This window comes from Leptosomus discolor, chromosome 4 (genome assembly GCF_034619465.1).
Source record: "Leptosomus discolor isolate bLepDis1 chromosome 4, bLepDis1.hap2, whole genome shotgun sequence".
NCBI classification, from domain to species: domain Eukaryota; kingdom Metazoa; phylum Chordata; class Aves; order Leptosomiformes; family Leptosomidae; genus Leptosomus; species Leptosomus discolor.
The window spans coordinates 7441535-7454787 of record NC_141394.1 but is presented as its reverse complement, the minus strand read 5'-3'; positions in this window follow the sequence as shown (position 1 = coordinate 7454787).

Sequence of the window (13253 nt, the reverse complement as noted above, 5' to 3'; positions counted from 1 at the left end):
CAGGATTTTGCCCCCAATACAAGGAAAATGATTGATGCAGGTAAAACTTGGGGAACTGATGAAGCTTGACAATAGCATTTTAATAGCTTTGCTCCATAAAGGGTTTATAAGGTTTATAAGAGACTCACTATTATCCCTTTTCATGGTACATTATCATTCTTCTTTGTTAAATTCTTAAATACATCGTAAAGAAAGAAAGCATAAGCCAGATTCACCGTTTCACATAAGTCCTTTGACTTCAGTGATTTGCAACAGTCACTGGTTTTGTATGATATTTCACCCTCCAGAGAATGTACTTTGGGTTTCTTGAAATGCCCTAGATTTTCTAGTGCATTCATCAACATTTAAGAGTGTTTTAAATGACTACAGTGTGGCACACTGCTCAGTTGCTCAATGTGAGTCTGACAGCATGAATATTTGGTGCCACGAGTAATTTTAAACCCAGAAAGAAAGTAGGATGTCTCCAGGCCAGTATCCAGTTTTCCTCAAACTGAACATTGTTCATTGGATATATTATTAGATTTTAAAAAGAAGTCTTGTCTTGCTAAGTTGCTCTTTTTTTCCTGGAGAAAGGAAGGTAACAGTTAATTAATAGACATTAATGGAGAACTACGAGGACATATTGTGCTGTGGTACAGTCCAAATGCAGCTGGAAGGTTACAATATGTGTGACATACATATAGAAAAGAAGGTGTTGATAAACCCCTAGCTATTAATAATACCTAGATCTATTTTATCTTTAAAATAAATCAAAATCTGAGGATAATTTTGTCTAAATAGTGCAGAGGTTCACGACTTATTTTCTCCCTATAAATGAAGAAACCGAAGGAAAGATACGCTAACTGCTGGAAAAATAATTTTGTATGTTGTAACAATAATTTTAAGCAGGCTGTAGACAAGCAGAATCTGCCCAAGGCATAAATGGAAAATAAGCTGCTTTATGGCATTCAGAATAAGAATAATGGATGCATTGGTATCTTCTCCCAGCATGGACAACGTCGGTTAAAAAAACAAATGTGATTTTTCAATATTATTAACAATTTGCTAAGCCATCTTAGTTTTAATCAGTCACTTCCTGTTACTGGAATTAATGCACTGGAGTTTAATCTCAGAAAACCAGTAATTTTTGGAAAACAAGAATCCACATAAAGTCAGCATATGCTCAACTCTACAGTAGTTCTAATAATTTTTTCTAACAGAAAAGCCTGTAAGCATAAACAGCACCTAGCATTTTTGATCAGGTGCTTATCAGCTACTCTGATTTTCATGTCACTTTGAGACAGTTAATATCTACAGCTAAATGCAAATCTCTCGCCAATTAAATAGTTCGTATATTGAAACACAGAGCTTAAACTGAAGCTCTCTGGTGAATTACTTGCATGCACAACAGAATAGTCTCGGGTGCCATTTTTTCAAAAGATGAGAAACAAATACGTAACTTTTCTAGTTTCCAAGAAATTCCCCACATAATTTCATGTCTTATGTGAAAGTTCAAAATAGTTTTCTCCACTATTTCTGTGGAGTTCTCCACCATTCTTCACTTCTTCTGGCAGTTTAAAACTCCGAGAGATTTTCCATGTGGTAGTAAAATAAAATAAAAAGATCAGTGTAGAAAACAATAAACCTACCTACTGAATCAGCATGCCCCGAGAAAAAATACAGTTCAGAGAAACACCAAGAACAGAACAACAAGGCAATGTAAATCCTTTGACCACACGGAGCAAAATCCTGCTCCCAGCTAAGTCAATGGGAGCTTTGCTAATTTACCACTTATGTCAGCAGGGCAAGGATTTCACCTCACATACAAATGTGCAGGACCACAAAATACAACTGGTCATGAATTCACAAGCACTGAATTGGTGTCAGCAGTTCTGCAGTGCTTTGAAGCCTGTAGTTTTAAAAAACATGATTGACAAAACAATAAGGCATTAATCATATTTTCTAATGTCATCTTCTGTGAGGAACTTGCTCATTTCCATGTGCAGAAATATGGATAGTTATCTCAGCTGGAACTCTACTGAGGCTCAAGTTACTGTCTTGGCCCCCTGTGTAATCAATGTGGAGAGGCATTCTCAAAAAGAAATTAACTCCATCTGCAAATAAATGCCTATAATAGGTGGACTGGTTGCTAAGTCCAGGATATTTGGACAGATGAAGATCGGCAGCACGGAGAGTGCTGGAAGATACATGATTACACATCTCCCTCTACATAGACAGGTATCTCTTCAGTACAAGTACTGCAAAATCTTAATATAAAAATACACGGTTAAGTTACAAGCAACTCTTCATTAAGCTAGATAGCAAAATAAAAAGACAACTTAGAAACAAAGAAACAGAATACATGCCTCTCTTTCTGGACCTGAAGTGTTTTTTGTGTTACAGTGTACCTGGGTACAATGAATTCTGAGAGGACTTAATAGCTCTGAAACTACGCTGCCTGGGCATGCAACGCCAGCTCAGTCTCACAAGCTGTATAAGCATGTCAATGCACTGCTGCACCTGAATTTGCTCCTCATCTAGTCAGACTTGATCTGGTATGAGAAATGGAGTCCCAGGACCCCAGATATATATTTATGCCACTCCAAACTCCTCTAGGTTTGCAGAGGTCAGATTGGATCGTTCTGTACTTGTGACATGGATCATCAACAAACCAGACAATCCATCCCAGGATAGTGAAGAGATGACTGTTGTTATTTTGGTAGCCATAAAGATCTTGAACTTTAGGTAGATACTTTTTCAAAATCGACATGGAGGTTTGTCAAAGGAACAGATCATCAGTCATCTCTTCCTGTGTTTTAGTAAGCTGCTATTTACCCTGGCAGAATCGGATACAGATCACTGTGTTTTGGATGTGTATTACTGGAGTTAGATGTGACTCCTCTGTATTTAACCTCAAATGAATAGCAGTATAAATACAGGTTTGGATGGAAGCTGGTAGATGTTTGGATGGATAATATTCAGACAGTAGCAACAGCAGCTTTATTTTTCCTTGTGACCTTTCTAATAGTTTCTACTCCTTTGAATGCTCTGCCATAAACTGTGTAGCAGAGGGAAGAGAACACAGAAGTGCTTTAGGACAAAGTTCATAAATACAGTGAGGATTAAGGGCATTTCCAAGGCGCATTGTAGCTTTTTTTCCAGATATTAATTTGACTGTTTGTGTCTTACTTTGATATTTATTACTTTGCCCTGTTTCAAATTTTTGCCTTTATTCACGATCTCCCTTTCAGACACTACAGTATGTACGAGATGCATTGTATTTTTTGACAAAGCATATATACCTCCTGAAAAAGCATAGTTAAGTCAAACAGGCAGTGCATTATAACGAACACTCACCTACATACACACAGAATGCTCACAGACCCCAGAAGACGTGACAGGCAGAGTGAGAGGGAAAACCCAAACAAACAAGAAATCTTGCGTTAACAGTGAAGCAAAAAGATACTATTATACTAGACTGTAGGACGTGGTGGGTTTCCATACTTCTATTTCCCATCTGCATTTTAGGGACTGGTGCAATCTCTGGAACATCTGACTCTGGTCCCTGTCACCCAATGTCTAGCACAGACAGGGGGAGCACAAGAAAACAGAGCTAAGACAAGTTAATAGGCAATAATGCTAAGCAGTATTCTAAATGGACTTGCTATTCCATGATGTCTTTCTGCCACTGGAGACTTCACACCCTGACCAAGTCATACTGGCATATCATGCCAGTAAACAAATTTAAAAAATATGTATTTTTTATTGCCTTTTATGGAAGATCTTAGCAGATTAGCATGTTATGGACACAGCAATGTCAAGACCCTATGTAGTCCTGTACTCAGCTGCAATAACTAAACTGCCTAGTGAATTTAATTTATTTTCTGCTAAAAGGTGGTCAATTTGTCACTAAACCCTTCAAACTTACTTATAGAATCGTGCTTTTTGTCTCTCAGGTTTTTCCAAAACTTGAGTTGTGTCATTTTGTTGGGCTAGGCTGTAGCTGTTAGATGCTTCTATTTCCTTAGTTGAAAAAAAAATCACAAAACCCAGGCTGGCTGAATTGCTAAGTCAGCATCGATGAACAGTGATCTCTAAAGGTACTTGCAAATCTTCATTACTAGTAGAATCTAATCTTTGTTAACAGCTGAGGAAGGGGAAGATCCTAAAGCGCACAACTACTGACAAAGCAATTGTCTTTCTCAAAACTCAAATTCCTGAAGAAATGTTTAGTGTATTCTTTCAGTGTCCAACTTTCAAGCCCAAAACAAGACAAGCACTTTAACTAAGTCTAGTGCTGTCCAATAGAGGGCAATGGTACACAATCCATATAAGCTAATATACTATATGCTTTCCCTGACATGGCCTGTATTTCAATACAGCAGATATGGTACAGTTACAGGAGATCGGTCAGGGCACCAGATGCCAACCAAGGTCATTACCAGCTAGCCCACATATATGCTGCAGCAGAAGTGGAACTCAAATGCCTTAAAACTACAGTTCGAGCTAAATAAGATGATATTGGAGGTATTCGTACAACACTATTTAATGACTACCACATAGACACTAGCTAATTATTCCTGACCTCAGCTCCATGGCGTGGATAGATGTCATTATCTCGTTTTACAAATGGAAGAAAATATGACAATGACAGAACACATGAATTGCCCAAGGCTGTTGAGACAATGGTAACAATGGCTCTTACCTGCACATATAATCCACTAACTATTTATAGTAGCAGTGCATACTCAACAACCAGCACAATTACATTCTTACAGCTTAGAGAAGAAACAGCAAGGAAGCTCCAAATTCTTTGAAGAAACAATCTAGTAACTCAAGAGACTGATCTAGTTACGGCCCAGTCTGCCAGACAAAAATCACCAAATTCTATGACAGAGAACGTAAGGCTTTGGAGTTGTTTACTGATAGTAACCACAGCAGAGTGAAGAGGGATTATCCTCAAAGGCCAGTAGAAGGATTACTTAAAAAAATCAGAAGAAATAAAAGGCGACTCTGCATTTGTCTTATTATAATGGAAGCACCTGTCATCTCCAATGTCACCACGCTAGTCTCACTTAAAGTCTGTAATAACGCAAGCAAAAGCCATCCAAATTAACAGAATCTTTGACTTTCCCCATGAGCCACTGCCAAACCATCCCTGGCAATGTCTTCAGTCTCAAATAATGAAGACTCCGATGGTCTTGATGACATCTGTTACTAAGAAGCACATGGGGTTTTGTACCTAGCAGTAATGTAAAATATACACTCAGCTGCTACCGAGGTGCTCAACTAAAGGGAGGAGAATAGCACAGACATATTCAAAGTCACCAAATGAAGGCATGTTTATGTCAGGAGTCTCTTCCATTAACCTGGGGAGAAGGTGACATACATGAAAAATTCTGTCACTGTAGATGGTGTAAGAGTTTCTTTTGTGACTCTTTGAAAACTGCTTTAATAAGGAACTGCATGATTAATTTAAAAATGGGTGAGTAAAACTTGTCAGACTTGACACTTCTTCCTCAACAAAGCAGAGCTAACAGTCAACTTTCACTTCTAAATAGGTGGCATAATAATAAATGTAAATAAAATCAGTTTGCTGGCAGAGTATCTTTATAAACAAAAAGCTTAAAGAAAAATCTGTTCTAATGAATTAGCAATGCAAATTCCTGGAAACAGAAATCTTCTGGGAAAAAGAGACAGAAAAGTACATGAATGGAAAACAACACACCCATTGCAAATGAACTTTTCTTTAAAGCAAAGTAGCAAGGAACAGCCTTAGGATAACTATCAAACGTATAGTAAATTTATGTGAATACATGTCCACAAACTCCAGCCACTGCAGATACAATATAAAATATCAGCCATTTCTATTCCAAGTACTAAGAGTAAATGGCACAACATGGACTGGAGAAAGAGAAGGAAGGTGGCATAATTAAAATGCATTATGTGGACTGTCAAAAATCATGCAGACTTTCATGTTTCCAGCTTCCTTGCCATGCATGTCCAAGCTATCTTCCACTTCCAAACAGGGCAGTGACAGTATTATACAGCTGTTTATTTTAATTTCATTTCTAAAATAAATACAGTACAGGGAAAAAAGCAAAAACATTACATCTATCCTCCCATGCCTCTTCTATCCTATGACTTCAGATCATGGCTATTTGTTCTAAATCAAATATCATAACATCAAGATAAATATTTCCTTCACAAAAGAACTTTCAGCCTTTGTATTTATGTGTGCACTCTCTATATTACTTTTTTTTTTTTTTTTTTCCCTAGTGAAATGACATTAAAGAATAGCATCTGTCAGAGTTCAGACGAAAGGCAGTCCACATTTCTGGGGAAATAAGCTTTACACTCCTAGTTCTCCATTCAAAAAAGCCCTAAGTCCTGCACCAATGACTTTTATTCCTTCAGTATGTTTTTCAAGGGGGATGGAACTATAAAGACAACTTGAAGTTCCAGACCTTTGCATTCAATATTCTCGTGTTCCTCTTAGTTCTGTTCACTATCCTAAGCAAAAGAGGAATTTGTAAAAGTAAATAATCTGCAAATGCTGGCAGTTTCTATTTGATTTGACAGACAAGCTTTATTGGAATTACGGTGTATAAAAGTGTTGGTACAGCAAGTGTTATTCCACTGGGCACAATGCCCACATTCAGTGTAGCTAAAGTCATGGAGAAATGACTCAGTAAAGTAAAACACACATGTACAATTCCATGATGCATTCCCATATAGTGTAAGGAGTTTTAATTCCACATCTGTAGGACATCAAGAATGAGAATGGAAAATATCTACGGCACGGTTGGACTCCTGTAAAGTGGAAAATATGAGATGGTAGGAGTTTTGTTTTCTGTTAATCATCTAACAAGTGCATTAGTCGTGGAATGTTTCTAAACTAAGTCAATCTGTGAAGAAAGAAGTAAGAGCAACAACATTAAGAGGGCATAAAGCATGTTTCAAGAGTGAAGTGCTTCTTTTTCTAATTTAAAATATTTCTTCTTGCAGCCGTCAATGCAAAGATGGAACTATGGCTCAAAATTTGATCTTTGATTCTCCATGTTTCAGAGTTATGTACTTAAATTCGTGATTATTTGGATGCAGTAAACAATTTTTTATAAAAAAAATTAAAAGGCCAGACTGATCATCCAGCAAGTATTATTTCCAATGCTGTTGTTCATAGTTGGTAAACAATAGTATCCTATCGTACACATTGTGCACAACCTATTGTACACATTCCAAAAACCTGTAAAATACGTACTTACTATGGCAATCTGCTCCCTGGGGGATCTTTTGTGCATGACTTTACTAACAGCTAAAGGAAAAAATGGAAGAAATGCCAAGAATGAATCACAAACTTCAAAATTATCCCCAAAACAACTGCACAGTAGTATAGTAGATGAGCTCTACACAATGAAAATTACTGCAATATTTTGCACTTCACAGGGTTCAAACTGAAAGGTATATTTGGGGGTATAACATAGTGACACTTCTTCAGTTGTGATGTGTTACAGTTTTAAAGTTTCTACTTGCTTAAGCTAATGATATAGTATTCAATTTCATGTAGTGAAGTTAGGTATTGACAAACAGAGCCTTTTAAAGCTGTTTGGGAACAATGTTAAAACTTTTGAAAGATAAGGTCATGAAACACCTTGATAACACAGCAACAAAGAAATGGTACTTCTAATTCAGTACTTCTATGCTAACTTTACAAAAGGAACATCTGCTCAACTACAGGCTTTCTACATTTCAGCCATGAAGTATTCCAGTTAATTTAGAAGTTAATGGGATCACCAGGAAATACCCAAGCACTGGAAATGTCACAAAGGAGAATAGCAGCATCATCAGTATCATTTAGTAAAAATTCACTAAAGATGGTCGCTAGTGATTCGCACGACTAACTGAGTGCAGAAATTGGTTCCCTACACGTGAAATACAAAAAAAAAAGCCCAAATTAAATTAGATTGATTTTTTTTTTTTTTAATGGTGACAACAATAGTGTTGAATCTTTTTCAAGTTGGGCTTTAGTTTCTGAAAGAATCTCCATTTTCACACGGAGGCCACTTCGTGATGGTCAAAGGCATACCTTTTCCTCAGCAAAATTAACTGTGACAAGACAGAAACTCTTAAGCTTCTTTGATAATGAAAACACCAAATGGAAAAGAAGTTCAGCCAGAAGATAACTTCAAAAATGGGGTCTACATCCCATTTCTGATTCTGGGAAAAAAAAAACAACAACAAACAAACAGAAAAACAACAGACCCTACTACTCCTCTGCTAATACTGAGCCTGCCTATGCAAAAGCAGGTTGGGAAGAACCTTCAAAAATGCCAGAGGTAGATTCAGAGCTTTAGAAGCATCACCTCACTAGTAAACAGTCACTCTGATACTTCATTAAACAAATAGTGAAAGCTTTTAAAACACATCTCTGTGTCCCTACTTCACGAGCCTGGATGTTAACTGACAGTTAATGCCTATAACGTCAGCAAATATTGCATGGTTGCAAAAGGAACGTCACTTGCTTTGGTCATGTGATTGTCAGCTGAAGATGACCAGAACGTTTATTTAGATGACTTCTTAATTCCTGCTACCTTCACTACGTAAGGATTTCATTTCTCACCACAAAATTGAAAAGGTCAGCAGAAAAGATTGATTCTTAAGAACTTCACTGTCTGAATGAAATTAACCTACTTTGCCCTAAAACTTCCAGTCTTTTTTGTATTGTACATTTATTTTCCAAAATACAACATGCACCTTTCCACAAGACCAATGAAAATTCATCTCTCTTCAGAGGCCAAATAAGAAATTAATTTTCCATGTACAACTAATCCTGAATTCATTTCTTACATATACTTTAAAAGAAATTCAATCTGTCCTGAGTGTGAATTTTCCTCAGATCTCTTCACTGGAGAAAACTGACCTCTAGATATAGGATCTGTTCCCTCGGGATCACCTGCAACCAGCCTTTCTTTAACTTATCTCAATCAATAAAAAGAAATGGACAGTTACTGAAAAATGTTGATCCAGGTTTGTGGTTTTGTAATCACTAATCTCTGTTTCAAAGGTCCTATTGCCCAGTATCACATTGTGAAGCTAAAAATAACCGAGCCTCTATATTTACAGTGTCGGGCGAGTTAAGTCACTAAATTCACATTCAAAGCATGTAAATAAAAATGACTTACTATTCAGAAGTGCTGAGACCTGGAAACAGTAAAACGCATAAATGGCCATCATGTCTTAAAATCAGCCCACTGTTTTATAGCCTCAATATGGTGCTGCATATGTGATTTTAGACATCTAGATTATAAATGCTTTCTAAAAACTGTCTCTAAAGTCGGTGACAATCTGAAACAGGATTTTAGAGGCCTGCTGGATTTTCTCAGTTGTATAGGTGCTTTCTAGAGAGTACTGCTTTTCCAGCCAAAGTGTTTTCAGCTGTAGATGTGACACAATAGGCTGTAGGATTCAATGTTACATTTAAGACCCAACTGCAGGTCTCCCTGCAATGAATGCATGCCGTTTCCATTGACATTCAAGGAAGCTATGCATGTGCTAAAGGGGAAATCTTATTTGGCAAGTGACACTACCACACAGCATTGCAATCCACTGAGTACAGAGACAAATCCTGGTTTCATACTTTTGCAGCAGCAAAGCCCCCATTAGCTGCCACTCCCTTCCCTGAACCAATCATGTATATATATTTGTTTTGATTTAAATATGTTCCTGTGCAGGAAGGGCAGCAGAGGGTAATTTATTTTCACAGAAAACGATGAGCAGCTATAATGATTAATGGGAACATAATTTTCATAACACTGGGATACTAAAAAGAGAAAGAAATGTGGGACAAGTTATGTAATGTGTATGTACTGAAATAAGCTGCATGTCTCTGAAAGGAGACGTGATCCTGCTCTCTCTGAAGTGAACAGGAGCTTTGCCACTGAGGGAGAAGACCTCAACTGCTTTAAATCACAAATTGATTTCCCCTAATTTATTCTAATTTACAGTAAAATATTCTTGTGAGTATAGCACCAGGGATATGTTAAGAAGAATTAAGAACTACTACACCAAATACCAGAATATCCACTGCATGACATATTCCCACCTCATAACCCTGTGACATTTAGGTCTAAAATTCAGTGATACCAATGAGTACAAGAATGGCCTTGCCCAAAACGACCCAGGATAATGCAAGTTGCCCTGTGTCAGGATGGAAGGTTCCTCCAGACTTTGAGACATTAGTCTGAATCTCTTACAAATAGCAACTGTACCCAGATGAACAAGTGTCATGGAATGAAATCACTGTTACCTAGGATGACACTTGGAACTGTGCTAAAGTTTCCAGGAGAGACTCACCTCGATTCAAGGGATTATAATGCATATTCATAACATTTTTCCTCAGGACAGCAGGCGTATCACATCATCTCTCCATTTTTCTTGTAAAACAGGATTAGGTGCCTGGTCATGGAGACTCATGCACCTGTCTGCATCAAGAAACAGGATTTTTAGCTCAGGTCTGCTAATCACTGGGGTTACCTTTCAAACTTGTATTACAGCCTACACAGTGACTGAAGAAAGGCATGCAAAATTATCTGGGTCCTTTCTACTTCAGACTGCAACTCAGCAAGGAGAAGCCTCTAGAGGGATGATGTTCTTCATCCTTCCTCTGTGAGGGCAGCGCAGAAAGAGGCTTCAATGCTGTGGCTCCAGTGAGAGGCTGCAGGAGCACAGGCAGGCTTATAGGGAGAAAGCTTGTCTCAGTGACAGAGCAGTTGCAGATCATTTCACTGCTGCATGAAGGAGCGACACGTGGAGATGCTGTGCTTGGGGGTAACATGGGTTCGTTTATCCCCGAAGCCTGTAGCAAAGTTACAGCCTAAATCCCAATTAGGGGACATAGACAGTGTTACATGCTTGGAGAGAATTTCTGCATTTCCAGTGAAATTGGACCAGTAGATGTATTGGATGCCCCATTTCCTCACCACACACAAGTTGCCTCCCAGGCCAGAGGCAGAACTTGAGAATACAGCTTAACTTTCTGCATCTCACAAGATTAACCCCTACATCACTGGCAACAAGCATCAACAGTACAAAAATGTTTTACTAGCCAAGAAGGAAATTTAAGTTCCTGAAATTCTGCAAGTAAACCTGTTAGTATTTTTTATGTCAGATACTTCCATTACAGAAAACATAACAAGCAACCCCTGCAACTCAAAAAGCCCGTAAATCCTACAGATCTACTCTTCTTACAACACGACGCATCCCCTTGGTAAGATACCTAGCTGATCCTTACAAGCGCAACAGTAGAAAACATTTAGAAAATAGTCTTAGAAAGTACATTTGGAAAATATGTCAGCTATGAAATGAATTTAATTTCATTTATTTACTAAATTTATGAAATTACTTTTACCCACTTCATCCTCCTATGCTTGGACGTGTTTTAAAGAAAAATAAAGAATATCTGATGAAAAAATAACTAGAACTTCCAGTAGCTGCTACATTAGTTATCATTAATTCTTCTAGTAGAATGTTCCCAATATATATCACATTTATATTTAAGCTATGTACTTGTGATATGGCATACCAGGTGGTTGTGAAGCTGCAAGACTGTATAATGATCTGGTTTCAGTATTTCTAGTGCTGCGAAGAATTCAGTTAAGGATTAATCATAAAACAGATGGGAAAGAGATTTTTGATTAGCAAAAAAATAATTTGTTACTTTTCTCAAGGGAAAATGGAAAAATGTTTTTCAGTTAATGGTTGTAAAAAAGTGGATGCTGATACACTCTAGGGCCTTGTGAAAGTAGTAATTAGAAGTTGTGTTAGATTATGTTCTTCAAGTAGACAAAAGAGTCTGCCTGGAACATGAATAAACCAGAAGAGGAAAATTCTACTGATGACGACCTCTGGATACAGTCTATTATTCTAGAAGAGGGCACGTTCTCCTTTCTGGGAGAATTCAATTGGCTTAAAAAAACTGTACAAATAAAAAATATACTTGAATAAGTTTACATGCCAGTAAGTTTATCAGGTGGGGGAAGAATTAGAGCAAGTGATAGATGAAACCTGAGATGCTAAAGAGATGCTGACACTGGCTGTCAAACCAGAAGTCCACTGAAGTACTGCACAGAGGTCCCAGGCAAGATGATAAACTGTACAGAGTACCAAACAATGGAGGAACAAACTGAAATAATATTCAACACCCGGTTTCAGCAAAATAGTAAATAAAAATGGAGATGTGTAGACGTAAGACTACTGACAACACTTATCTTATAATAAACTACTTTTCCTGCAAGAGGTTTACACTATTTGTTTTTCTTTATTGATAGGCTGTACAAGAGAGCTTTGCAATATGGCTTGTTTCTTTTATTTGTAACATCTCTATTCATTTATATCTTACAGAAAATGTGCTTGCTCTATATATTTGTTTCAGGAAAAAGTGTTTAAAATAATTAAAACACATCAGCAATGGAACAGTTATTGTGTTAACCTTCTGTAGAGTGCTTCTTGCCGGATGGTAATGGTTACCATCAAGTGTTAGTATCAGCCACAGAAATGTTTTCACAGCAGGGCTACCTATGGCCGCCAGCCAGACCGCCTGGCTTTGAAGCAAGTCAAAATGTTGATATCTGTTCTGTTTCTCAAGGGTGGAAAAAAGGAAGCACTAAAGAAAGCTTTTCCACCTTATTTGTACTGTTTTGGGTTTTTTTATATAAGGGTGGTTTCCTGCCAACTTTTTCCTAAGAAAACACTTGGCTACCTGACTCTTTTTTTTTTTGACTATTTCCTGCCAGCAGAGTTCCTCTGAGTACATGCCACAGTGTTCCGGCTTAGCCCCCACTCATCTCAACTTCTCTGCCTTTACACTCAGGTGATATTCTCGGGTTGGCAGTTCTTACGTTTAGTTTAAAATTGTTTCAAGACGAAAAGCTAGATAAGCCACACTCAATAAACACAGGCTTGATATTGCTCATGCTTGGATAGTTCAAATAATCTTTCTGTTCAAATTTGTTTCTAGCTCAAGAAGCTTTTATTTTGTCCTGCAGATCACCTTTTTGCTGAAGCATTCTCAAACTTGTGCTTCAACTAGTCCAGTCCTGCTTTGGAACTGTAACCCCCTAGCAATCAGTAGACCAAGCACGCATGAAATTGAACAGGTGTTTACTGGTAGGATCAGAAGTTTATTTTTCTTTAAACTACAACTTTTTTTTCTCTACTGATCATTCTCAGCTTTGTTTACCAGTGTTTACCATTTTAAGGCTGATTTTTAAGTGGGG